At 43.8% G+C, this 27,063-nt stretch overlaps 1 protein-coding gene and 2 long non-coding RNA genes across 11 annotated transcripts in view; 1 reads left to right on the forward strand and 2 right to left on the reverse strand.

Annotated features, from left to right (window-relative positions):
• Positions 1 to 246: 246 nt before the first annotated feature.
• Positions 247 to 1,508, reverse strand: LOC128911885 (uncharacterized). The gene is made up of 3 exons (XR_008467211.1): positions 1,270 to 1,508; positions 985 to 1,140; positions 247 to 727 (listed from the first exon to the last, which is right to left on the reverse strand). It is a non-coding gene; the product is annotated as an uncharacterized LOC128911885 (long non-coding RNA).
• A 74-nt stretch (positions 1,509 to 1,582) lies between these two features.
• The window catches only part of SGMS1 (sphingomyelin synthase 1), a 101,262-nt gene continuing 75,781 nt past the window's right edge, over positions 1,583 to 27,063 (forward strand). For 4 of the 9 annotated variants that reach the window (XM_054206951.1, XM_054206942.1, XM_054206952.1 and 1 more), the window contains exon 1: positions 24,653 to 24,785. The gene's annotated coding sequence lies outside the window, so the exon portion shown is untranslated. Of the gene's footprint in view, positions 1,674 to 16,772; positions 17,005 to 17,770; positions 18,021 to 24,652; positions 24,786 to 27,063 lie in introns of those variants that run through there. The other 5 variants (XM_054206941.1, XM_054206954.1, XM_054206946.1 and 2 more) reach the window with 3 other exon arrangements.
• Positions 5,118 to 13,303, reverse strand: LOC128911677 (uncharacterized). Its single transcript, XR_008467135.1, has 3 exons — positions 13,152 to 13,303; positions 12,805 to 12,943; positions 5,118 to 5,764 (listed from the first exon to the last, which is right to left on the reverse strand). It is a non-coding gene; the product is annotated as an uncharacterized LOC128911677 (long non-coding RNA).

Consider the following 27,063-nt stretch of genomic DNA (forward strand, 5'->3'; position numbering starts at 1 on the left):
AAAAAAACACATTTATATTTAGCCCATGAGTGCTGGGCATTGACAACCAGGTAAAAACCGGATTGTAAATGATTTGCCTGGGAGAAAAGTCAAGTGAAATCTCGTGCTGGATTTCCCCAGCACCCTTCTTCCAAGCCATCTTCTGCCACCTGCATTTCCCCTCCCAAGCAGTTTGCACAGGTCAAAAGCTGTTGCCTGGATCCTGAGGTCAAACAAAACTTGTTCCCTCTTCATCAGGACTGATGAAAAAGTGTAAAGAGCTGCGGGTCCTGGCAGATCTTGAAATGTAACTTTCACACTGGCTTTAAATTTGAGTTTTATTACACAGACAATTTTCCCTCTGAATGGCTAAACTTAATTTTAAGAAACTGCAGTATTTGGGAGTTCTTTACAGAGGAGCAGGACACCATTGTGTTTCACCCATTCCCAGTGCATAAATTATTATTTATCCAAGCTTAATTTTGATTTTGCTTGGGTAATGTCTGCAATCACTCACTGATTAGGATAAGTCATTAGGTGGGTTTTTTTGGATTTCTGTATGTTTGCATGCCAAGATCAGCAACAACTGCCTCTTGCTCGATGTTATTGTGACATACTGGCACATCCAGTCACTCTCATGTGTGTTTTCAACCTCCTGCTGCCTGGGAGAGGGGTAGATGGATGTGGCGTGGCTCTGCTATCTCCACAATCTGCTGGCTAGCAACCACCTTGGAGAGATAACAAACGCCTGAAATACAGGAAAAATTTTAATCAGACCTTGCAGATCTTCCCACGCTGGGGAACAGACCCACGGGAAAGCGGGCTCCGTGCAGGCAGGTATCCCCATTGCCTCTGTGGGCACCGCAAAATGCTTTTTACTTTTTTGGATAGAAAAAAAAACCTCAACTTTTTTTGCATTAACAAGGCACAATTTGTGAAGTGTGAGGTTTGAAGTAGGACGTGAGGTATTAGTGTTCATGGAACTAAATTCTACCCTCTTTCTACCTAGAGAAGATGATGTCCAGAGGTCATTCCCAAGCTAAGTTCCCCTGTGATTTTGTTTTAACTAAGATTTCGTTAATGACAGATGACATTTCACATCTCCGGAGCTCCTGATGTAATGACGGAGGTGAGCATTAGCCCAACGGCCAGGAGCAGCCCCTGGAAAGTGAAATAAAAGCAGACGTCAGAGTTTGCTCATTGCTCTCAGGCCAGGACCCTCTCGCCCCATCCCTGCATCACACCTTCCCTGTGGAAAGGGAACGGCTCCCCACACCAGCGTGGCCTCACCTCCGGCAGGACCCCCGGCCCAGCTCCATCAGGATGCCAGCCAGGTTTAGCTAGAACCCCTCGCACTCTGCTACACCTCATCTGCTTGTTTTATGGAAAAAGCAGTGGGTTTCACGGCGGGGACCGACCTGCCCTGCCGTCCCGGGCTTTAAATCCCGCTGGATAAGCGGCTTTTGGCAGCGTCGCTTCCTGACAGGACAGCGGCCTCCCCTGACAGGACAGCGGCCCCGCCGCACACAAGATGGCGGCGCGGGATGACACGGCGGTCACGTGACGCGCGGTGCCGCCCGCCCCGCCCCCCGCCGTACGGGACACGGGGCCGCCGCCGCCCGAGGGGATCCGCCCGCCCGCCCGGCGGCCGCGCCGACCCGACCCGAGGTGCCGCGGGGCTTCCGTGCTGCACGGTGAGCAGTGAGCCGCCGCCTCAGCGCGGGGCCGAGCGGTGGGGCCGGGCGCAGGCCCGGGGGTGGCGGCGGTGGGACGGGGAGGCGGGTGACAAGCGGAGACGGGGCCGTGTAGCGTCATGGCTGGGCCGCGGCTCGGGGGTCCCGGCTCCTCAGGCCGGCGGCGGACCCGTGGGGGGTGTCTAGGCCCCCTTAGCCCCCGGGGGTTCTGGGGGGGGGCTCGAGTCCTCTCAGCCCGGGGGGCCTGAGGAAGCTTGGCTCCCCTCAGCTCGGGAGTATCTGGGCCCCTCAGCGCTGGGGGGACCGGGGAAGCTGCGGCCCTCTCAGCCCGGGGGAGCTCAGCTGGTGCCCTCAGCTCCAGGGGCCGCAGTCCCCTCGGCCCTGGAGCAGCTCTGGTCCCCTCAGCAGCTCTGGTCCCCTCAGCTCAGGGGGCCGCAGTCCTCTTGGCCCCGGGATCCAGGAGGGGCTCTGGCCCCCTCGGCCCTGGTGTCTGGTGAGATCTGTTTCCCTTCTCCCCAGGGTGTCTGAGTGGGGGGTCCAGTCCCCCCTGCCCCATAGTGTCTGGGGGCATGTGGTCCCCTCAGCTGGGGTGGGACCATAGGGGTGAGCCCAGTCCCCTCAACCCAGGTGGGGCCTTGGCCTGGGCCCCCACTCAGCCCCCGGGTTGCCTGGTCCCCTCATCTCTCTGGGATGCGGAGGCAGGCCGCTTCCTGCTCCAAAAGAAGCCGGAGGTGTCCACTGCAAGTGTGAAGGAGATCTGTCCCATCCGCACGACTTTGAGGGCCATAGCGGTGGCATTGGGGCTGCACCGCCTCCCTGGGCCTGAGGTTTGCTGGGTGACAGTGGCCTGAGGCTCTCGGGGACTAAGAGGGCTGGAAGGCAGAAGGGGAGTGAAGAAGCAGAGGCCTCGCCATCAGGCAGACAGGTGTGCTCCCCGTTTACTTGTGAAATTGCTTGCTGATTGACAGGCTGCATTATGCGGATTTTTTGGGGTGTATAATGCGTGTGGCTGTCTTTTTACTGTGTTCCTGCTGGAGGCCCTATTTTGATCAGGGTTTCTAATTTATTCTGTCTTATGTGAAAACCTCATTAAAGAAGGCCTCAGTGCCTTCAGGCACTGTAAATACACGAGGCAAGGATGGAAAGAGAGAGAAAGGAGTATTACTTGTAAAAAATGGGAGCTCTGCAATATTGACATGGTGCTGGTGAAGCTTGCTGATGCAGACAGCCTGTCTAAGCAGAGCTGGAAATGGGATGTCAATGAACATCCTCGTGTCATTTTGGCCGATGGCAGCATTGGTGCATCATGGTGTGATGACAGGTTTTGCAGCGATTCCTATTCCTTCAGACTGTGTTGTGCCACTTCAGGTCTGCATGGGTGAAAATGATTTCTGTTGGCTTTCATGCCTGTTTGCAAACCAGTGTAAAATACAGACCTGGTGCCTGACAACTGAAGTCAGTGGATGCTCTGCTGTTGGTCTTGGTGTGTTTGGCCTTGGCTATGTTTGTTTGTTTGGGGAGTGGATGTTGCATTGGAGTAATACGCACTTCTGTTTTAATAAATATAGTATTTTGCTGGGCAGTGGAATAGCTTCAGCTTTGTGAACTTGTTTAGAGTTTGGAAAGAGAACGCAATCAACCCTGGTCGGCAGACAAAAGACAAAGGCTACTTTTACAATAAAGGTAACAAACTCCCTTTAAATCCAGAGAGATTGCCTTAATTTTTCCAGGTTTGTGCATGTGGAGCAGAATTAAGTTTAGCTCAGATGCCTTTAAACTGTGTTTGTGGTCTGTGCAACAAACGGTGATTCCCAAAGCATTCATCATGCTTGTCTTTCACATATCAACCTAGAGATAAGGTGTCTCTGCATGGTTAATTAGCTTTTAATGAAAGCTTGCAACACTTCTAAATTTAATAAATTGAAGTATGTGGATCACTTTCAGGACTTGGAGGTATTAACAAATACTATTTGACTACTCAGAGTTAACGGTATCGTCAAAAGGCAGTGGCTTGTTAATAGCGCCTTCTATATACCTGTTCTTCATGTTCTTCATTGCTTCTCTCAACACTTGTCAAGCATGAATAGGTGGTGCTTTTAATTAAATAATTATTGAATTCTTTTGAACTGAGCATGTGGAGGAAGAATACATGCACTATGGGTGATGAGAGCTTAAAAATTCCTCCTGTCTTCTGGTGGCTGCTGCTCTGCCTTGTTCAATGTTGGTTAATTGGTGCGCTAAATATGGGTGGCCTGGGACTAACTCAGATTTAATAGCAATTTCAGTTTGGCCGTAAGGAATGGTTGCCGAATTAAAGGCTCTTTAACTGGGGCAACAGGACATCCAGTAAAAAAATGCTCAGACAAAAATAATCCAGACCCTTGTTCTCTAGCATGTCAGGAAGGGCCTGCTTGGAGTAAAAAGAATACATCTGTATAGCACCATCAAAAAAAGAACTAGGAGACTTGCACGTGGCCATGACCGCTGGTTTTGTTGAACGTGGTGTGAGATCTTTCTCTAATGGTGTGGTTCACGCAGACATGTGCAGGAAGGATTTTTAAGGCTTCACAGCGAGGCGGGTCCAAACTGTTCTTTGCTGAAATAGAGCAGAGCACCTGAATGCTATTTCAGTCATAATTCAAGTGAAACACATCAAAAACAACTATACGTGGAAAAAATGCTCTGAAGTAGAGATGAGCTTAAAATGAGCTCAAAAACCTGAGTTTTGAGGTTTTTTAGAATCTGAGAGTCATGAACTGAGTTCCCCTGTACTGTCAGTGTCTTCCAAAGGATTTTGGTGTCATCGGAGGCTTGTTTGTACCCAGGACACCAGCCTGCAGATAGGGGCAGGCAGCCCTCCGAAGGCTGATGTTCTGCATGACACCTGTGCTGTGGATTCAACACTCCGGCTTTTAATACAGCTTGAATTCCCACAGTGTGTGGCATCATTCAAGTTAATAATTAAGTCCTCCCCCACACCTCACCCCGCAAGGGCTGGGGGAAATGCAGGTCTGAAGAAAGCATGAAACCTGCTGGCTTTTTGTGACTCTTTCACCCCAAATATATTTTATGCTTTTAAAAAATCTATTTAGCAGAGGCAGTGTTTGGTGCATGTTACTCGGGCTTGTTTTTTGTTGATAAGAAGAACATCCCTCCTTATAAGCTACTAAGTGTAACTGGTTTCCCTGTGCTGCGTATAGTTCGTTAATGGTTCATTAATGTGAATATTTAAACATATTTAAAATGTGTGTCGGTATTGCTTCTGCTCTTACCAAATGCGTTAACGTAGTTGAGGGGGCAAAAAAAATCTTGAAAGTACCACCTGAGCTTTGTTCTAATAGCTCTTGACTAAGTCCAATTTAGGAGACTATAACATGTATCTTAAAGAAAAGAAGCTTTTAAAATGTAGTTACTGCTGTTGCTGGTCTTTACAGTTCACTCATCTAAATCAGAGGAGCAAGACTTGAGTGGAGCAGAACATGTCCTGTTGATGCTTCCTTCACCAGCTTGTGCAGTTCTGCTCTGGTATCCAATTACACATCTGTATTCAAAGAAAAACACTAATACATCTTTATTGGGAAAGCATCTTCACTAACTGTAGTTTTTGCTTGTGCTAATTTGCTTAGATGTAAACAAACAAACAAAAAAAATCTCCCTCTGCTTTACCATGACTTTAAAGCTTTTTTCTCTCTCAGGCTTCCCAGCATGGTCTGCCTCCTGGTTTTGAAGCTTTTTGGAGGTAGCTTACTTTGTTTAAGTGGAGATAAGGCAAAACATATTGTCACTTGGGGGGAAAAAAAACCCTAAAGGAATCCATGAAGTCCAGTAGCTTTGTGCCCTTCTAATGCAGGAAGCATAGTCATGTGGAAACTGGCAGCTCTCTTACCAAGCTGGGTGAGTCGCAGTTGTGTGGTGGGGAGGTAGGGTGGCAGAATTCCTTGGGTGTTGTGCTCCCTGGGCTGGCTTCTTGGGGTGCAGCGTTGCATCCTTATTAGCCAGCTGGGACAGGGCTTGGAAAATTTAGCTCTCCTGTGAGCATCAGTCGGTGTGAGTCTGGGGAATGGTGGCAAGTGGAGCTGTGTTTCCTAAGTCTTCATCAGAAAAAGAGGTAGGAGGAAACAAGTAAAAACAGTAGAAGACATTTCAGTTCCTAAAACAGGAATTACAACAGCCTTACATTAGGTGTATTGCCCCCCAAATCCAGCAGTTTGGAAGAAGATCTTCTTGAATAGAGCAGCTGCTTTTCTTCTTTGCTCTTAGATGATGTGCAGCTGTAGCTGTGCACTGCATCTGAAAAGAAGAGCTTTTGCAGCCTTGGTTTAAGAAGAATTTTTAATAGCTGTCATCTCTTCCTGTCCAGTGCAGCCTACACCTTTAATTTCCTTGACTAAAAAAGAGCATCGCATTTTGGAGTGTCTTACAATTTTCCTTGCTGGTCCATTAGTGTATTAGCTTAGCTTTGTGTGTGTTGAATGCCATTGAATGTCACTTGCAAATTTAATGTTGGGAGCACTGAGATTTGTGCTAATTGAATTCAAAGTCTTATGCTTGAATTTGTTAAAATGGCAGATTCAGACCATTGAAATGCTTTAATGGGAGAGTGTATAAGCATTTGCAAATTTGCTCTTGTAAGTGAATCTAACAGTGCATTGGTATAGATGCAAGGGGATACCCTGAGCGGACAGATCAGGTTTCGATGGGGTTTTACTGTCTCTCTTTTTTATTATGATGTGGTGACAGCTGGCAAAATCCAGTATGTTGAAAGTTTTCATGCTTGACCTCTGTTCAGGGTCATTGTTGACACTAACTTAACCTTAAATACTTCTATAAAAATGGTAGAGAATATAAAGCCTTTCTCTCAGTTCAAATTAAATTTCTCCTTCTCCTGCAGCCATAGTTTTAGGTACTAATGGAGAAAGGGTAATTGTTTGGGCTGTTGGTCTTTAAACTCTATTGTGCTTTCTTCAATTGTCTGTGGGTCTGACTTCTGGATTTTTTTTATGCATGAAATAACACCTTTTGCATCTGAAGGTGTTTTTTTTTTTTGTTTGGGTGGGGTTTCTTTCTTTGTGTTTTTTTTGTTTGGTTGGGTTTGATTTTTTTTTTTTGTGTAGAGGACAGTCTGCACAAAAGCTCTGGCATTTAACATTTCTTCTTTATACTTAACTTCAGCAAAATAACCAAGGATTAAATAGACACAGAAAATGCTCTTGCCACCTACAGGAGACCCTACTGCCGTGCTTTTTGCAAGGTAGAGTATTAAAGATATTAGCCTTGATTGGAAAGGAGTCATAAAGATGTTACTAGGCTTTCCTAGCAGTATAAATCTGTGCTTCTCTAGATAGCACAATCCTTTTAAGAAGTTTGTCTTGAAAAGCTTCCATAAAATCTCTTGATACCATGCTTTGACCTTCTGCCACTGAGCTGGCATTTCATATGAGCTTCTGGCATGAGCTCTCCTGCCACTTTCAAGTAAAAATTTACCAGGCATTGAAAAGTTTGACTCCACAGTCGAGCACTGTGCCAAGCTATAAAAGCCCCATTTGTACACAGAATGGATTTTTGCTTGCTAGGAAGGCTTGGTTAGCACTTCAATAACTGCATAGGAATGACTTTGAATCTACATACTAATGAAACCGCTCTATCTAAATCAAGCTGTAGTGTCTCTTTGGCTCTGAAGTCTGTACTTTGTCTTCCTTGTGGCCCTGCTTTTCTCCATAGTTTTATGTAGTCAGATTATATTGCTCTGGAAAACTTTGTCAGGGAAGTTAATTTAAAAGTATTTGAAAGGCTTAAAAATGACTCCTGCTGTTACGATGATGAAAAAGACCTTGAAAGCGCCTTGAGAGCAATTCCTGCAAAAATACCTGCTTGGCTATGTGAATGGCATACAGTTCCCAGAGCCTGCTCACTAATCACTGATGAAGTAACTCCAAGGTGGCCACCTTCAGTACAAATACTGTTAGCCAGCTTGGCTAGTGATGGCACATGAGGGCTCAAGGTCCACTTGCTTTAAAAGGAGTGAAAATCCAGTGCCAGCAGGTGAGTCAGACAGTGGGGAGCTCGGGGAAAGCTTTGCTGCTTACAGAGGGTATGTGAAAAATATAAAGTGTCAGTGGCCTCTGGATTTTGAGTGTCTGGAGAATACATTTTAGTTAAGTGAACAAGACTTAGAGGGAGGAAGAGGATCATCCATGTTCTCAAAATGCTGAAGGTGAGCATTTGGGGGGCAGGGTGCTGAGCAGAGGCAGTGTGGGGGTAAGTGATATTCAAAGCAGCACAGTGAACAAAGCAGGAGCGGACAGAAAAGGGTGAATGCAAGCCTGTGAAGGTCCCTACTAAATGACTTGACAGAACACATTGTTCTGTTTCCACCAGTACTTCTGGGATGCCAGGGTATGTGTTTAATGGAAACATGATTTTATGGAGACTCACCGTGCTAGAAGCAGCTCGCATTTGCCAAAAGCAATACTTAGTAATGGGCTTGGGTTTCTTATCTACTGTTCATGAAACAGTGCAAAAGCCTTATTTCGCAGTAATGAGCAATTATCCGCAAATTAACAAAATTACTTGTCAGATATTGCCTTTGTTTTCGTGCATGTGCAATTTCCTATTTCAGTTTTCCTCCCTTTCGAAATGTAAATAGATGGTTTATTAAAGGACACTTTTAAAAACAAAAACAGGGCCTAAAGCGCATTTATCAGAAGTGGATTATTTATATTCTGCTACTTAGTTCAAAATTTCTTTGGGAATGCTTGCAAGAAAACGAGTGTCTGGGCTGAGAAGACACAGCCCCATATAGGCACATGTCTCAAAGTGTCTATAATGTTTTTTTGAGAGGGAATGCTCATTCATACTTAATTCAACTGCTAGTTCAATAAGTATAAGTGGCTATGAGAATATATGTATCTGACAATCACAGACCAATTTATGTTACCTTGCTCAGAGCAAGGCTAACCTCAAAGGTATGTCAGATTTTTAAGGGTCCATTTGGGTTTTCAAAATCTCCGTGGAAGGAGATCTGTCCTTTTAAGAACCTAATGTAGGCTCTGGGGAGACAGGTTCCCACCTCGTGCGTAGAAGACAGTCCATCCTGCAAGCTCTATTCAGTGTTTCTCAGTGCCACGGTGGGATGGGAGTGGGGGAGAGGGAAGAACTTGAAATACAGATGATATTTAAGATACAGGTGCACCAGAAGAGGCTGTTGGCTGTTCTCTGTGCCTGTCCAGCTGAGCTGATGGTCTCAATGAGCTACCAGTTACTCCTCAGAGATCTTCACTTCTGAATGACGCTGCTTAACTCACAGTTCATCATGGCACAAGTGAATTGACCATCATCGTTTTATAGCTGCCTACAGGGAATTCTCCTTGGCCATTTTATTGAGTGTCTGACAATCTTTAAAATCCTTTTATGATTCTTCCCATTAGACTACTTCTTTGCTAATATCACACAAAGTACTTAAGAGGTTAAAAGTAGGTTGTTTGCATTAACTTTGTAATCCCTCTCACACTGGTAATCGTGCTTTAATACTGTCCGTATGTAGTTGGATATGAGCAAATATTTAAAAAAAATTGTCCACTCTAAAAAATGTTTGCTGGCTTCATACATTGTTTTGTATTTTATTTGTTAACGATCTGGGAATCTTGTTTCCATGTTCAGGACTTCCTTTTTGATCTTTTTGTGATTGTAGCCTGAAAGCAGCCTATATACTAGAAATCACAGGGAATTGTTCTGTTCCTTTAAGTGGTTCCACTGTAATAGCTATGTGTTGACATTCAGCCCGCAGGATGCGATGCCATGCTACTAAATTAATTACTTGCATTTATTTGCAGATTGGATAATAACCCAGTCAGTGTTTGGCCCTTCTTCTGTAAGCTTAGCAAAAATTGTGAAGTGGATAATGCTTTCCCTGCCTCCATCCAGCTGTGCGTTCTGGCACATGTGTTACAGTATGTGATCTTTGTATTGGTGCAAAGACAGCCTGACATCACTGGGAATGGGGTTATACATGTGTTCCTGTTACATGCAGCTGCGGGGACACCGAAGCTCCAACTCTTGCAAGGTGAAAGTTCCTAAGTCTGGTCTTGCTGCCTGTGTGAAGCTCATCATAGCAAATTAAAAAGCTGAAACATCTTGATAATCATGAAAATCCAAGTCATATTTGAGTTTGTTCACCTGATTTCAAGAAAAAATAATCTATAGTTTGTCTAGACTGCTTACTAAATATAATTGATAAAATACATCTGAACACTTTAAAGCACGAATATACTTAGAAAGACAATTTTTACATTGTGTGAGAAGGATTCGTTTTTCTTGTGACCTGCATTGAGGTGAAGCCTTTATGTCTTTCATAGGTAAGGTGCTACTGCTTGTAATTGCCTTGTGTTTCCAGCTGTATTGTGCATAGTTCGACCTTACAGGGTATAGTAATTTCAAAGTAGCTGGATGTATAAATGTGCGATCCAATAAATACACCTTACCCCTTTTTGAACATCAGAAAAAGTAGCTGTACCTCATAGTCTTGGTTACTTGTACGTAGTTGGGATGCACAGTTCAGTCCCATCTCTTGTGTAAGTTCATGCATAAACGTTATCATTAAGACTTTGACTAATTGCATGGTGTTTAATATGCATGCAAATGCTAATAAGGGTGGCATGCTATTTTCTAAAGGATCCTAGTTGATTTATTACGAATTTTCATTTAAGTAGCAATGAAAATCTTTTTGATGTGTTCAGCACATGGACCATCTCCAGATGTTCACTGGAGATGAACTGCTTGAATTTCCTAGAGTGAGGGAGACTGCTTTTCACTGGTGCAGTACTCTCTGAGCTGGCGGTTGAGGTAGCATGGTGGCTTGTGGCAGGAGGCTTGCCACCCTGGGACTCAGGTGAGGTGTGAATGCCTTGGAGCTGTGAGCTCTAATCCCTATCACTAAATTCCTGCTCTTAGGTTGTGAGGCTGAAGATTCAATTCCCAGAATTGAACCAAAAGTTCAGGTTCATCTGTTCAAAGTGAGCTTTCTGGGATGAATTCATTCATGGCTCTCATAGAGCTGATTTCACCCCCGACTCCTTCTCTTCGTCTCCCCAGTTTCCAGTGTTAAAGGGTGTCCCAGGAGGTTTTGGAGAAATGCATTGTGGTTTACCTAGCAGAGCAGGACCTTATCAAGAGGGAAACAGCAACATGGTGAATGTCAGCAGGTGGGATTGTGCCCGTGTTTTCTGCCCTCGCTAGCACTGTGGTAACTGTGCTGTTACCAGGTCTGTGTCATGCAAAACACCGATGCCAATCTCTGTGCCACTGAAGTGAAAAAAATTTCTGCAGTAACTGTGTCGTCAAACTTTTTTTTTGACTGATGTGTTGTTGATTTTATTTTACATTTTTTTAAAAGCACACCATGAGAGGCAGTTGTGGGTCTGTAGTAGACTAAGCTGAAGTGGGTGTTGCTTATGTAAGAAAGAGGTGACAACTAAAGCTCTTCCTGGAGGTCAATACCCAATGCAGTGACAGGACTTGTTAAGACAGCTGGAAATGCTCAAACTTGCTTGTTTCCCAGTACTTTCCTGAGGAAGGATAGTTGGGATAGAACCCAATGCAGCCGTAAACGCTTGCGGGACATATTTTAATGTAAATCTGGTATAGTAGACTATGCCATGTTAACTTAGTGCAATTTGCTGCTATCAGAAAGAATCGCTCACGTGCCATTGAGTCTCTTTCCCTGGGCTTGGTGGGTTTTGGGGTGCTGCAGCAATCCTTTAGTGTACCATGGTGTGGGACTTTTCCCTCTGCCCAGTGCAGTCCTGTCCCTTGCTCCCCCAGCAGATACCCAGTGCTTTCTCTGAGCTGGGGCACAGCTGTGGTGCTCCGGCACTGGAGATGGTGAGGGGCTGGTGGAAACACCATGTTCTCCCCCCAGCAGAAGGGGGTGAAGTGAGCAGTGATGCTGTGAATGGGAAATCCCTGGGAAAGGATCTGGTGGCATGAGAGAAAGCAGAGGAGCAGTGGCAGAGGGCACAGGCAAGAAGCCACTGGGGTATTTGTGGTGCCTGACCTTAGACACGATTAAGATACTGATGCTACTACATTGGTGCTGTAGCGGCCTTGACTAGTCTATCCTTTAGGAAGGGATTTCAGCATTTATAAAGCCAGTTCTTAGTATTCTAGGTAAAGTGTGTGTGAATGTGTGCTTGCCTTTGGGGTGTATCCTAGGCACAAAGAAGTATGAAATCAGAAGTGTGATTTAGGGTGAGAGCTCGCAGGCACGAGGGGTTCAGATGTGCAGTTGTGTATAGTTCTTGCATCCTTTTGTCTTTGTTCTTAATGTTGGTAGTCACTAAAAAGGCAACACAAACTTCAGCTAGAAGGAAGAAAAAGTCCATTTCTTTCCACAGACACTGCAAAGTGAAGCATTTGAAGAGCTGAACATGCTGATCTTTCTGTGTTTATAACCTTAAAAATGAGGTAGTAGCATCAGTATCTTAACGAGAACGGTCTCTATATTGGCTTCTCTGGAGGCATTATTGTCCTCTTCTGAATTTGAGGATTTGTTCCTTTCAAGGACTGCTTTAAAAACATTTTCATAAAACAGAGGTGAAATACTCTGTGGTCATTTATGTGAAGTGACTTGCTGTATGCTTAATAATAACCCACATATTTTATTTGTGCTGTACTTTTTTGTTTGTTTGTTTAAATGAAGATCTCAAGTCAGCCCCTTAGAAGACAGATTGTCTTGTACAGGGCATGTTAGATTGTCTTGAACGAAGTACCTTTCTTTTTCTAATTGGTATTTTTATTGCTATGATTTACATTCACAGGGTGAGGGCAGCACTGGTCCTCCACTGGCTTCGACAAGCGTTAAAGTTAACTCGGCAGGGAGGAGAGCTATTCCCTTATCTGGAGACTTTCCTAGGTACTTACAAAGCTGCATACTTAACTTATTCCTCATGTGTAAGTGTTGGGATGCAGTATACGTGCAGTAAAGTGACTCTGTATTAAGCACAGCATTTAATAGAAGTATTCTCAGCATGACTTTGCAAGTATTCCCAAATTAAACCTACCAGTTGTCATCAAAGTGAGTGGAGGTTTGTACAAGGCTCAGAAATGCAGCTAAAATTATATACTTTCAAATCACCTCTTAGAGCTGGTCATCTTGCCGTTCCTCCATGTCTTCCACCTCCTCGCATCCATTCCCACCCTTGTCATGTCCTGTGAGACCTCTACTGCCACCATCTTCCCCGGGCTCATAGATGTCCTTGAGAGGTGGCTGTTACCTGAAGGGTGAGGGAAGGAAACAGAAACCAGATCTCTCCAGCTACTTGTTATTAGAAAGAGCCAGGGCAGCAGTGGGACGCAAGGGGCCCCCAGCTGAGTGCACGGCGGGGAGGGAAATTGAACCCCAGCACCGAGTCACGGGGGAGCATCTGCTGTGGAAGGAGAGTAACTTGGGTCCTGCTTAGAAAGGGCGTGTTTTGACCTCACCTGGAGCACATGGCGTCGGTACCACTGAGTCCTGCTGTGCTGCCGGTGACCTTGTGCGGTATTTGGGGCTTCTGATAAGGTGAGAAGGGGAAGGAAGCTTGATATTTAAACAGTTGCCTTTGCTAGATCAGTCACCAGGTTTGTGTGTGGTGTTTATATACTGAAAATGTAGGAAAATTGTTCTGGCAAGTGTTGTCAAGCTCAGATTCTCTTTTCATGCTCACATGCAATTAATTTCCTAGAAATTTCAGGGAGGGGATGAAAATGTTGTTGTAGATTGTTTGTAACAACCGGTAATAGGCGCAGCTGATCAAGCGTAAACCGAGGGCTGGTTTTTGAATGTGCTAAAGCAGGAAACAAAGCCTGGCTTGGTAAAGGTCAGCATCAGAAATTTAGGGTCTGTGTTGATTTTTTTTTTTTTTTCCTTAATGGAACTGCTTTTGCAACGTGTGTCAATCCATCTTTAATCCTACATAGAAAGCCCCATGGCTATATCTGATGAGCGCAGAACCTGCTGGTGCTTTTGGGACTTCAGCTATCCCTTTTGCAGCTCCCAGCTCAGCAGTTAAGCCTATTACAGTAAACCCTTTAGTTGTGCTATCCAGGTTGTTTCTCACCCTTCCCCCCCGTCAGACTGTTCAGCAAACACCCCTTCGAGCGCAGGGTTGCGGGGCGGGGGGGCACGGGAGGATGCTTTGCCACAGTTACTGCCCCTTTAACAACTGAAAAACAACATGCAGAGCTGCAAGGGAAAGGAAGGAGGATCCTCGTCCTGCTTGTTGCAAGTGTGCACGTTTGGATTTTCACCAAGCTGTCTGCGATGAGCCAAAATAAAACTCGCAAGTGAAGGCATCCCAGTTATGCTCCCACCCAGGTCATACGTGTCACCGTGTCATGCTTGCTCTGCAAGAGATCATCCAGAAGTACAACCAGCATCACAATGTATGGGTTTCGAGGAGATCTGCTTTTCCCAGCGTGGGTGAGGCTGGAGCCAGGGATAAGCGTCCCCTGAGGGCAGGGTAGGGAAGGGAGAGCTAGCTGTAATTCCTGGCTGCCTCCCCTCCCTCCTTGCGGAGGGAACGGTCCCATTCCAGCAATTAAGGGGAATTAGCAGTTACTTGGCTAGCCCCAAGACTTTGCAAATGGCTTTTAGAGGGGTGGAACAGATTCCTGATCCTGAGGTGTGTCTAGTTTTTGGGGCCTGTGGTTACGGGGGAGGTGGATCCAAACACCAGGCTTTTGCTAGATCCGAGGCCAACTGGCTTGTCAAATCTGCAGAATAAAGTTTGGGGTTTTTTTTGCTGAAAAGTGGAGTATGTTGTACTACTGATATTTCTAAGGACCTGGGTGCTGCAGGCACATAAATTTCTTGCTTATGTTGGGAACTGAAAGCGGGCAACTCCAAAAACAAGTCCTCTAAAGCAAGGCTTCAGGGCTGCTGAACAGAAATGGGCAGAAACAGCTGTTTTCAAATGGGTTTGTTTAATGTCACGGTTTCGATGTTTTTATGGCACCAGTACTCTTTTTGGTGTTATGTTACTGTTATCCCTTCTGAATAAGGCATCGTGGGGGTCTTCTGTCCATGTGGGGCAAGGTCCTTTCTACTGATAGCGACTCCTTGCTCCCAAGGACAAGATTTCTCTTGCAGCCCCAGCAGCACTTCTCCCTTTTGAGGAAGATGTAGCTCAAGTTTCCTCCTTCTTTTCCATTATTTTTTAGAGAAAGTACGTTGTTTTGTTCAGGTCAAATTTGCAAATACATTGCTGGAGCTCAGTTTTTCCTGCCAATTTAGTGGGTTTGCACCTTCCATAAATCATTTGATTAACTGTTAAAACTGGAAGAGGCTGTTTGGCGTTTATAAAGCTAACGGAAAACTTGAGTAACAGATGCAGTATAGGAGATGGCCTCTCAAAAAGGGAAGTAGTGCAAAAGCCAGTAACGTCCTCGTTGACAAAATTATTTGGAAGAGGCTATTAATCCCCCATGTCTGTGCAGACACAGCTTTCAGACTCCCAGTTATTAGTACTTTTAGCAGGAGCAGACCACAGCAGGGAATTCCCCCCTCCCTCACCAATCCAGTACTTTGGTTTCTTCAGGGAACTTGCTTGTCTTTCAGAACCCACGATTTGGTAACTGGATGCAATATCAGAGTTTACCGCAGAAACTGTCAGAAGGAGAAATGAATGCTTGTGCTGAAATACGAAACCCGCAGTAAAATTCTTCAAAACGAATTGTAAAAGCATTGGGGTTGCATAGTGAAAATGAGCTGCTGAGGACTAACAGATGAGACACCGGTAAGAGTGAGTTGCTCATGCAGGTTAAAACTGGGCTGGTCACACTTCAGGTTTTGGGGCGTGAGGCTTTTAAAATAGCGTTGGTGATGGTGAGACTGTGACATGGCAGTTCCTCCATCCAGAAGAGCTGGCTGTGCCTTCCCCAGCCTAGTTTGTGCAGCGGAAGGACTGTCGGAGCTTTTCTCATGTGGCTCCTCTTTAGAAGTGGTCGAAGTTAAATCAGAATCTGCGTATATTTAAACTTGAAGTGTGTGTTCGGTAGTTGCATTGGTCGCAATTCGCTGTATTGAACTGTTGCTTCTGGGAAAGGTGGCCTGCTGCGGGGTAGCTGAGGCTTTGCCAGGTGCCAAATAGCTACAGGAGGCTTAAAGTGCTTCTCAGTTGCTTTTGTGGTGCTCGCCCAGATTTGCTTATCCTTAAGGGCTTTTCTCTGCCTTCAAGGCAGAGGTATACCAAACAGAGCCTTCTCAAAATCAAACTCTGCAAGTATATCTTTCTTTTTTTTTTTTTTTTTTAGAAGGAATGAATGAGTACCAATCATGGTCTCCTTCGGGTAACCGTCTCTTACCATTTATTTAACTGCATAGGAGGGATATTGCAGCAATGCACAAATGCTTTTCAGTGCCCAGAAGAAACCAGATTAAAAGTAATCACTGTAGCCTGGAAGGGGTGTGGTCCAGAAAATTCCTTTTCCAAGTTGATTGGTTTAGGTCAAGACAGAGGGTAGAAAACTTTGTGAAACACATTTCTGCTGCGAACTGTGTGAACCTTTGAAAGTCACAATAACTTTTGTGGCTAGAAGTTGCAAACTTTTTTTTTTCTTTCCTTTTTCTTCCTTAGGGCTCACCTGTACTTACTTTGTTGCAAGCCAACTTGAGTTACTTTACTCATGGACACGTTGTGCTGCGTTTCAACAGAGATGACCCCTCAACTCCCCCCCCCCGGCCCCTAGCAAGTCATCTGCCACTTGTTAATGTGTGTGCTAAGCCCACTTAAAGAGCACTCTTACTGAGATTTAAGTATCATTTGCATCAGACTAGGGGTGTATTGGTTTTTAACACACAGTAATTGTTGCCCATCAGCCACTCTTACACACTGCTTTGTAGACTGATTAAAGCACCCATATCATCTTTAACTTTGCTTTTTACTTGCAGTGAATTAGTGAAGTGCAAATCCAGCTTGAATTCCATGCCCTCAGTGCATATGTGCAGGTCTGTTGCCACTGCAATAAAAGAATAAATGAATCCCTCCTTCCAGGAGGCTCAAGGCAGTGTCTCAGGAGAAAAAAAAGTTTCTGATGAATTTGGTGTGTGTGTGTGTGTGGCAGATGAAGCCTCGCTGGGAGTTTGAGGTCCGGTTGCTGCTGAACTGCTGTGTTTTACCGCCACGAGGGAATAAACCACTTCCAGCACGCTGATAGCAGAGCCTCTGCTTGCTTGGCCTCCAGAGACCCAAGAAACAGGCAAGGTTTGTTAAACCTAGGAGCAGGCCGCACCTCTGTCGCATCACCAAGCTCCTCTGCAGACCCAGCCGTGGAATTTAATATTCCCAGAGGGCAAGTATGTATTGAATTATTGTGCCATTACCTGTATCATGCTGCTCTGATGATCAGATCTGCCTTCCAGCTTCCTCCTACTTCTCACTGATAACTATGGCACCAACAGAATTAGCAAAAAGGAACATGTAAGACAATTTTAGTGTAATAGCAGATACGCTGTCTCACTTCAGCTCCACTTAATGCCTGATTTAAGTGGGTATTGAGAGGTTTCTGAGGTGTGCTTGGTAAGTTTGAAAAAGTCTCACTGTGGAAGAGGAGAGGAAGCAACTACATCAGAGCTTCAGGCTGTCAAAGGCTCTGATTCTACTTCTGAGTGTGCATCCCTTCGTCCCTGGCTCTCCAAGGTGAAAATTAGCTCTCTATCAAGAGAAGTTCCTTCAGGAAAAGGTGTGCTTGATATTGGCCAATTTTCTTCTTTTTCCTTAGCTTTGCTTTTTGCCCTTATGCAGAACTTGCTGCACAAGTCTTGCTATGTAGCTTTGTTACTCTTATGAATATTTGCAGTGCTCTGAGAAGAAAGTCCCTTAAGCATAGGGAAGCATTGTGTGTGAGAAGGGAGCAGGTCACTGCTGGAGGATCACTTTGTCTCCGTGTACATAAATGTCGTGTGAGCTTAAAACGGAGATCTGTTCTGTGTTGCCTGCTTCTGTACCTTTCTCATTCTGACCTTTGGATTCTCCCCAGAGCTACATTTTGTTACTGCCTTTGGCTGTAATAAAGTGTAGATATAAAAGAGCTTCACTAACTTCTGAATTCTCAAACCTGAGATTTTCTTACAGAACCACCACTGAGGAGTCACCTGCTCAATCTCCCATGTCATCTTCTTCCATCCCTGACCCAGCTTGTTCAATCATATTGTTTCCCTATTAAGCAAGAGGCAAAAAAGCATTGGATCTCGTTCACAAGGATGGTGACAAGCTCTTTGTAAGCAGCTTGTGACTGCGGGGAAACTGCATGTGAAGGTGACATCAGCGTGATAGTATAAATCTTGCTATTGTGACTCCAGAAATGCTGAATGTGAGTTGAAGGTGTAGCTAATGTAACTAAATGTGAAATGGAAATGTCTCGTTCTTGGTGTTTCAGAGGTTGTTTTCAGCTGTTGTGCCCGTCACCATCCTTTCATTCCCTCCTGCGTCAGATATTATAGCCTAAAAATAAAATGTATTATGCAGAGGAATGGGAAACGAGATAGCACGACAGGTTTCAGCTTTCATTACTGTTGCACTGGTGTTCGCACAGTGCTGAGAGGCTTTCTTCTGGTCAGTGAAGTCCGTCTAGGTCAGAGCGAGGCAGACAGTTCATTGGGGGACTGAGACTGAGCTAATGGTCATCTGCTCTCTGGGCTGTAATTAATTCAGACCCCAAATGGAAAAAAAAAAAAAAAAAAAAAGCCGGGGGCGGGGTTGAAGAAGGCAAAAGGCTGTTATAATTTCTCTGATGTGAGCATAACCCTTGTAAATCTCTGAAAATGAAGGGAATAGATTTATTTTCTATGCCGCTGCCTTCTGCAGTGACTTGGAAAGGTCTCTCGGTGAGGCAGTGATGAACTGTTATGCCACTAATTTAAATCACTGATAGGGTACGAGGAATGCTTGATTGGCCTGTCAAGTAGGCCGGTGACTTAATCGGACTAACCGGGATAGCTGTGTCATTTTACAAGTGTTTGGAGAAGAATCTGAGTGGACAGGAAGACTGAAGGTTCCTTTTATATTCCAACCTCTTTGTCTACTTTAGTATTGACATGTAAATTCAACGGTGCAAGGCAACTTTGCCTATTGCTCTTTGTACTGACTGGCAGCAAAGAATAAAATCTCTATGGCTTGTAGTTTGACACCCTTGAAACTCGGTACAGTACAGGTGCTGTTTGCACGCCTACTTACATGTGGATCAGAATTAGGCTTTCTCTCCCAGCGGGCTTGTAAAGCTGTGTGTCTTTGGAGAAAGAAAAAGAGATCTCATTTTTAAAAATTACAGGGGTCTTGCGAAACCTGGAGGTGCTGTTTGATCCTTTTGGTGTATGAGAAGCCTACCTTTCTGCCTCTCCTGTGCTTTCAAAGGTGGAGTAGGGTTGTTCTTTTACTTTTTTTTTTTTCTTAAGACTTGACAATCTTGTGTGACTTGCTGCTTTTGTTGTTTGTACCTCAGCAACTACTGTTGTCCGTAAATAAGGGTTCTTCACTCGATATGCAAAAACCAATCAAGACACCGAGTTGAGATATTTGTCTTTATATTTGTCTTTATTTCAGTTCTGCAGAATCAGGTGCTGGCTGTTGTTAAATACCCAGCAAACCACATATTTCTGACAGTCCCAGATTTATAGTGATAAGATACAGCTGATTGGCGAGCTACAGTTCCTTTAGCATCCCTCATCATACATATGCGTTCAAGTTAGTGTTTTAAACATTTTGGGAGATCCCTTTAATTAGCGTGCTCATTATTTACAAGAGGATGTACATTTTAGTATTATAATCTCCTAAGGCTCTTCTTGGACACACTGTTATCTCGACTCCATTCCACAGATGATACATCTTGTTGTCCTATACTTAGATCAGAGACTGGGAGTGCACTCCCTCCGTGGGCCTTGTTCGCCTTCAGTAGGCTCTCGATATGGTAATCCTTCAACAATTCAATTTCTTTGATCTAAGTTTCGGTTAATTGTTTCTACATCTAGTCCAGGTGCAGAAGGCCCAATTAAGTTTTGGTTTCAGGAGTTCAGCTAAAGTTCAATCAAAGTTCTATTACCATTTTATACAGAGTGCTTATGTAACTTTAACCATGTTCTTTAGACGTCAGTAAGGCAGATTATTTTCTTTGTTGCATTTAAGCAAACCAGCTAATTTTGGCACTTAATATGCCTGGTGTTAACTACTTTTATCCCTGGTGTAAGGAGGGGAAAAAAAACCCCTGGAAAATGAAGTCTGTTTGGTTTTACTGTCACGTGGTGTCTGTGATGTGCTCTTGGTCTTACAGCTTTAGAGCAAGACTGAAATTATCTGTGTTTTCACATAAAAGCTGTGTGTTTATTTTTGCAGGGTGCTGCCAGGGGTCTCATCAGGGACCCGGAATAAACTTGCAAGCTTTTGGTTAAAGTCTTGGGCCTCGTCTGGTATTCTTATATTTCGGTGTTGCACAAGATTAGTCTTGAAAAATGGTCTCGTAGGTCTGAAGTTAACCTCATGAAGGGTAAGCACCAAGTTGACCAAAGTTTATTCCGACTTAATTTCTTTGGTGTTTTTTTTGTATATTGGATTGTCTGGGTTTTGCTTGGAGTTCCTGTTTGTCTGAGGTCTCTGACCACACCAGGCACATTCCAGCTTGCAAGGCAGTGTGAGTAAGACCTATGTGAAGGTCCATGCGTTTTTGAGTACCGATGGCTTATCAAGCAGTAGGGCTTATTTTCCTGCACATACATTTTTGGTAATGTTAAAACTTGATGTTTTCATTGTTCCAGTGCTGTATTGGATCTCCTAATGTTTTTTAACATAAAAATACGGAAATATGTAGTATTATATTACCTTGGTGTAAACCTGCATGTAGTGCAGTTAACAGAGCAGGAATTTCCTTATCTGCCAGATCACTGTTTTAAAAACTTAATTTTTTTTCTTTCTGTTTATATTTGGTTAATTCTACGTTTTTTAGTGTGGTTTAGAATGAGTCCATTGATTAATTAGGCAGCTTATGGAAGTGAGGAGCTGGTGCAGAACCAGCATGTGGTTGGGAATTCCCTGGCAGGGGCAAACAATGAAACCACAAGCCAAGAAAAGCATGCACCTGGACATACAGGATGGGGAGCCTGCAGAGCTAAATAAAGAGACAGTACAGAAAAATGCCCTAATCAATAACTACTACAGAATTAGTGTAGTGGGGCTGGAGATAACTGTTCCCTGAGCCCTTTTTTTTTTTTTTTTTTTTTTTTTTTTTTTCCCTTCCTAGCTAGCTATTCTGGCCTTAGCAAGAGAGTACAACGCATCTGATTTAGCCTTTGCTGCTCTAGTAAAACAGGGATCAGTAATCAAATATGAGCATGTCTAGAGCATGTCTTTAAATGAGAAGAGCTTTGATCTGGAAAAGGAGATGCTTCTTTGCTGCTTTTGAATGGTGACATTCTTAATACTCGTGTCTTCCAGTTCTCTACCCCTGGGATAATTGAGTTGTGCTGAATAGTGAGTGTTGTTTGAAAATCTCCCCTGTCAACTGTTACGCTTTTGCCTCTGGTGACTGATGTGATTAATTCTTCTTGTCTTAAACAACAGCCTAACTAATGTGCTTTGGGCAGTTTTATTTTTAAGGTGGGTATGATTATTGTAAGACTTAAGTGAAATAGATGATCTGCTGGCTAGCTGGATTTCACTACGTCAGGTTAAATTGCAGACCAGGCTGCAGGGAAAGTCCCTTCTCTTTTATAGTGCTTTTCCGGAGCCCGCTTACTGGGGAAGACCCCATAAGTTTTGATTTACCCTGCTGCAATGTGAAGTTTTTCCTACTGATTAACCAGCTCTGAACAAAGTGAGCAAGAGCGAAATGGCACCCCCTGCTTTGTCCTCTGCTTGTTATCACCCTTGCTATAACAACCCTTTTTAGCATATTATTAAGAGCATTACACTTAGCTTTTCGTTTGTAGTTTTGCTTTAGCAAAATAGTCTTTTTATAGCTGTAAAGCCTTAAGGAAGAAAGTTTCTGGCAGTATCTGTGCAAATGCTGAAATCTATGCCTTGCTTTAATGTTTCTTGGAGCTAAAATATTTTTGGATAAACAAAGCGTTTCACATACTGCATAAACCGCTTACAGGCAACCTTTTTACCCACAGACTGGAATGCAGCCATCGTGAATGTTGCAGTGTGAACAAGGACCTCTAACATAGTTGAGGGCCAGGAGTGGGATGTAGTGGACAACACATCATATCCAAATGTTAATTTTGATCGGCGTATCACACTCCCAGCCATTTACTGTATGGAAAAACACTGGCATCCATAATCAGATTAATTTTTGTCTATGGAACTGTTTACTGTAGTCTTTGTCCCCAAAATTGTCACTGAATATTGCTGTGTAGTAAGTAGGAGCAGCTAGAAGTGTTTTTTGAGGAGTGCTGGCTTAACACCAGCCTGATCAGGCTCCACTGTAGAAACACAGACCACAAGCGATGGCAGAAATGCATTTGGTGAGCGGATCTGGTAGATATGGTTTGGCACTGACACTAGCAGATGTGCATTCTGCTGCTGCTAGCCAGTGGTATTGTCATTTGTCATCTGTTGAGATGGTTGCTGCCCTGTCCTTTTATTCTATAGGCTGTTTAAATCCTGAAGAAAGTACGAAGTGTGTTGTTGGTATTTATTGATTGTTGCCAGCAGCATTAGAAGCCAAAGTGATCAGCTTTTGGGGATATTTGGATACTTTGTCTTTGGCAGAGATGATGCCTCATATGAAGGAATGTAAAAATCAGTAGTTCTGTCACTTTAATGCTTGAAAATCTTAGTATGGCATCTTGGATATCATGGAGGAACCTATTGAGATAAAGTCTATTGCTGTATAATTTTTCTTGCAGAGGAAAGGCACATTTTTGGCGTTTGTTATTTTATGGTTAAGGTTTTCTAAAACATCTCCCACGTATTATTACAGAGGGGAAGAGTGTTCTCAACCTGTGGATTGTAACCTGGCTTCTGTTTACAAGAAAGAGCTGAGGGAGGAAACCTGACAGCTTGTGGCAACTTAAATTAGGTAGTAGTGTAAACATACCTGCTTGAATCTGTAGGTAGCCTGGAAGCCAGAAGCAAGGATTTCTTTCCACCCCATCTGTGTGGGAGATGCAATGTGGCAGTAACTGGAATCCCAAGGAGTGGGCAGCGGCTCGTAGTCTCCCCTCTCCGCACAGCGATGGACGGACATGTCCGACTCCTTGCCAGATAATGTTGTGGACACAAAGAGTTTAAATGGGCTCATGTTTTGGGGGTGTGTGTGTATGTGTGTGGTGCTGAGCAAGTATTTGGATGAGCGTTTCCCGGAGGGTTACTAAAGATAGGCTCCGGAAACTCCTGGAGCCAAAAGTAGTCAAAGCCTCAGACAGAGCCTTTTCTGATGCAAGGCATGCTGTTTAGCTGCTCTTTACACCTTGACTCAACTAAAGTAGCAGAACAGCTATGAGGTTATTTTTGTTGCATGGGGATATCATGAAAGTAAAAGCCCTGAAGCTTGGGGTGCCTGAATTTAAGCGTTGTAATAGTGGAAGCAAATGCTAAACTTTTTGTTGTGTAACAGCAGCACCAAAGGGAATCTCTGAGAAAAGTAGTCACTCATCTTGGGTGTGCTGGCTTCAGCCCAGAGGTGCTGCGGGAATGATACCTTCCATTTTTCCATTTTACAGCCTTTCTTTGAATAAGTTTTCATGGGCAGTAAGGTGAACGGAAAAGGAGGCTAAAATGGTATAGCAGCCCAAGCATTGCATATGTGGCAGTGTCTGCTGTTCTGATATCAGTATAATTATCTTTCAGATCTTCTGTTTAGAAGAGACCCACGTACAAAGTATCCAATGATGTTTTAAAAGCTTAAAGATGCTTGAATAAGCCTCCTTTATAACTTTCAGTGGTGCTAACAGCACATTTTTGTATACTTAAAAGATCTTTAACTGCTGCAGTAATGAAGGGAAAGCTGCTTGGGCACATTTTCAGTGTATTTGCCAGATGAGTGGAGAATGCATTTAGGGTTTTTTTTTTTTTTGTTTTTTCTGCTTCAGTGGAGGTCTTGGTGTACTTCATGAAGTAGGTTGCTTTTAGCTTACTCACAAAGCTTGAGTAATGAACACAAAACCTGTCAGCACGTCTCTCCAGCTGTCCTGCTAAGTATCCCCCGACCTCCCTGCCCAGGAGAACCGTGGGCATCCACTGGTACTTCTGGAATTTGGTGTGCTCCATGCAATGCACCATGTGTCCTCGGAGAAGCAGTGAGGCCGGAGTGAGCCCCTGTGTGCCTGTGACTCAGGGCAACTGACAAAGGAGACATTCAGTCACCAGCGGAGGATCGTGTTCCAGAAGTGAATGTGTTCCAGACTCACGCACTTAACCCTGCTAAAGCTGAAAAAACCCACACAACAGTTCTGGTTTTGTTGCTCTGCTTATTTGCCTTAATCTCTCCAGACCACCCAGTCTGTAAATGACTGTCTGCCCGTTCTGCCTTTGAGATCAGTGCTTAAGCATAGCAGCATCCATTCTGGCCTCCCTTCTTCCCATGCTATTGTCACAGTTACTCTGCAGGTACCATATTGTCCAACTAGTGAAGTCTCAAACTCATAGTATTGTTCTCATGTTAAAAGCTGAAAATCAAAGTACGAGAAATTTTATTTCTCAACTGTCTGGTTAATGAAGGGTGCACCTCCTTTTGCCAAACCAGTTATTCTGATTTCTCTCCTTATAATAGCTTCATATCAGCTATTACTTTTTAAAGACACTTGCAAAGGTGGAATATGTCTAAGGGCCTGTGATTTCAAAGCACTTGCAAAATGGGAAGAGCTAAGTTTAAACTGCTGTGGTTTGTTTCCGAGTTAGTAGATAACTTGACGGGAAGGCCTTTGGGTGTGAAGTCATGTATTTAAATATAGTGTGAATTCTGATGCGTGATCTTGCTTGCAGGTCGAGGTGAACCATTTCTGTCTCCATCCCCTTAGCAGAAGCATGTAGACCGTGCTTGTTGTGGAGACCTTGGCTTTCATCCTATTCTCCAGCTCCTGTAAAGCCGGAATAGGTACCAGTCAATGGAAAATGACCCATGAGATGCCAAACGCCAATTTGATTGGTAAAAATAAGTGGTATAATAAGCAATTTGAAATAGTTGCTGTTGGTGGCAGAAGATTGGAGACTTCACTGGTGTTATTGTCTGTTCCAAGAGCAGCAGTGAGGTCCCTAACTCTGGTTGTTCCCTGCATTCCTTATCTCTAGCGTGTTTGCATAATGAACTCACAAGGTACGCTGTACAAAAGGTCACAGGCAGAAGGGAAGGTTTGTCATTTTCTAGTCTTTTTTGGGAAGAGGCGTGTGACCTTTTATGAGTAGGTTTACCAATCGCAAGTTGAGGGAGCCCATGGTGGGTTTGCCAGTAATGAAGGAGCGTGTTTCAGAAGCAAATGTTACAGCATACGGCATTGCATTCAAAAAGATGTTATAACGGTATACCTAGAGATGATTATCAAAGCTGAGGCTTTCAAGAAAGTCCTTCTAATAGATACATGTGTTTGTCTGTATATGCGCTAAGTGGACTGCTAGTGGGAGCAGTATGTAGTGGAAACTTCCTTCCAAATGTTGATCCAGGTCTGAATAATCAGAGCTTGGGTTTTTATAACCTGGGGAAGTTCTCTAGATAGGTTCGACTGCGAATAGCCTGGAGATGATCTAATTATGAGTTAGTTGCAGTGTGTTTCATTTTATTAATGTTTTCCAACCTAGTACTAACTTGCTTTTTTTAGAATTAACTAATCTTAGTTTTTTATCTTCAAAATATTTTCAGGTGGATCTGGGAAATTTTGAGCATCTCGCCCTGTAGGGACAGCTGAAAATATCAGAGTGTACAGAGTCACTTGTCGGTGTCCTGGCATCTACTGTAGAGATTTCCAAGCGTCCGTGGGGCAGTTGGCACCCTGAGTGATAAGGAGACTCAGTAATGTTGAGGCTAAATTTGTGGAGAGGAGTGTGTCCTGCCTGTAAGGTGTTTTTTGGAAGGCTGAACAACATGAAAGTGGGGAGGAGGCCTGAGAGAGGAATGATTATTTTGGAAACCGGGAAAGAGACTGTCTCCTGATAATGGGTTTGTTATTTGTCACATGCTTTTGTGTTAGAACTCTTGTGATGTGACGTAAAAATAAATCCAAGCAACAAGAAAAGGGTGTTTTGGATCTGGTTATTTCTTAATGGAAGCTAATTCCCCCTTTGTTATATCTCCTCTGCTCTCTGCCGTAGTTATTTAATAAGAGACCGCAAAAGTTTGTTGTCTTAAACGGTGCTCATGCAGTCCTTTTTTTCCTCACACTTCTAAAAAGTTGTACTTCACCTGATTTACAGCATAAAATAAAAATCAAGACTTTGTGGTGTATGGCTGGCTTTGTACAAGCTAGTGCAGAAAATACACAGATGTCTTAGATGTGAGACTGTGCACAATTGTATACTTCCATGATAAAAGTGCAAATTTTAATAGTGAAGAAAGCGTGCTTGCTGCAAACATTATCTTTCACTTGTCACTGAAGTCTTTTGAGTTTCTTCCCCTGGATTTTGTTTCCAGTCCCCCGTTCAGGTCACTGGGATGCTGAAAGAACTAAACAAAGGTAATGCCCTAAATAAATCTTGCTAACGGTCGTGATAACAAGAGTTTTCTCAGGGCTTTGGGACGTTGGGAATGAGTTTGCAGCATGGTAGTTGTTCTGCTACCGTCTTTCCGTACAAGAAAGATGAAGGGGATGTTTCTGGGCTCCTTCCCTTAGTGCTTCAGCAAGCACTGATTAAAAATGCAGTGTGTCTGGCAGGGGGAAATTGTCTCTAAATCTTCCTAAAATGGAAACAGCAGCTAAAAATAGCCTGTTTTTTTACAATTAAAGACAAAAATGTAGAATGGAAGTTACCCTAAAATATAATAGCAAAAGCTCAGGGGGTGTGTGTGGGGGGGAAGTAGTATTTAGATAATGGTTCCCTACTGCAGATCTGTCTACATAAAACAAATGAGGATCATTCTTTTCTTACATACTCTTTCGTTGGGAGCAAGCACTACATTACGATGAGCTGTATGATTTTATTGTCTCCGCAGGAAGAGCGCAGAGGCAAACAACTGGAGATTAGGAGCAATTTGCAAAATAGTTCAGTGATTAGCATGCCTTTGGAGATGTTTTCTGTGTAAGAACCGCATCACAAATTTTACTGGCTTCCTACCTTCAAAGAATTAACTGTGAGGAGGATTAAAGTGTCATCTTAGACATTGGCTAAACATTCTCTCAAAATCCCCTACGTTGTCTTTAAATCAATTAATTTGACTTCTTTTGTCCACAAGTGTGCTGGTTGGTGGACTTGTGCAACTGATCTATTTAGGCTGA

The sequence above is a fragment of the Rissa tridactyla genome, chromosome 6 (assembly GCF_028500815.1).
Source record: "Rissa tridactyla isolate bRisTri1 chromosome 6, bRisTri1.patW.cur.20221130, whole genome shotgun sequence".
In the NCBI taxonomy this organism is placed as follows: Eukaryota; Metazoa; Chordata; class Aves; order Charadriiformes; family Laridae; genus Rissa; species Rissa tridactyla.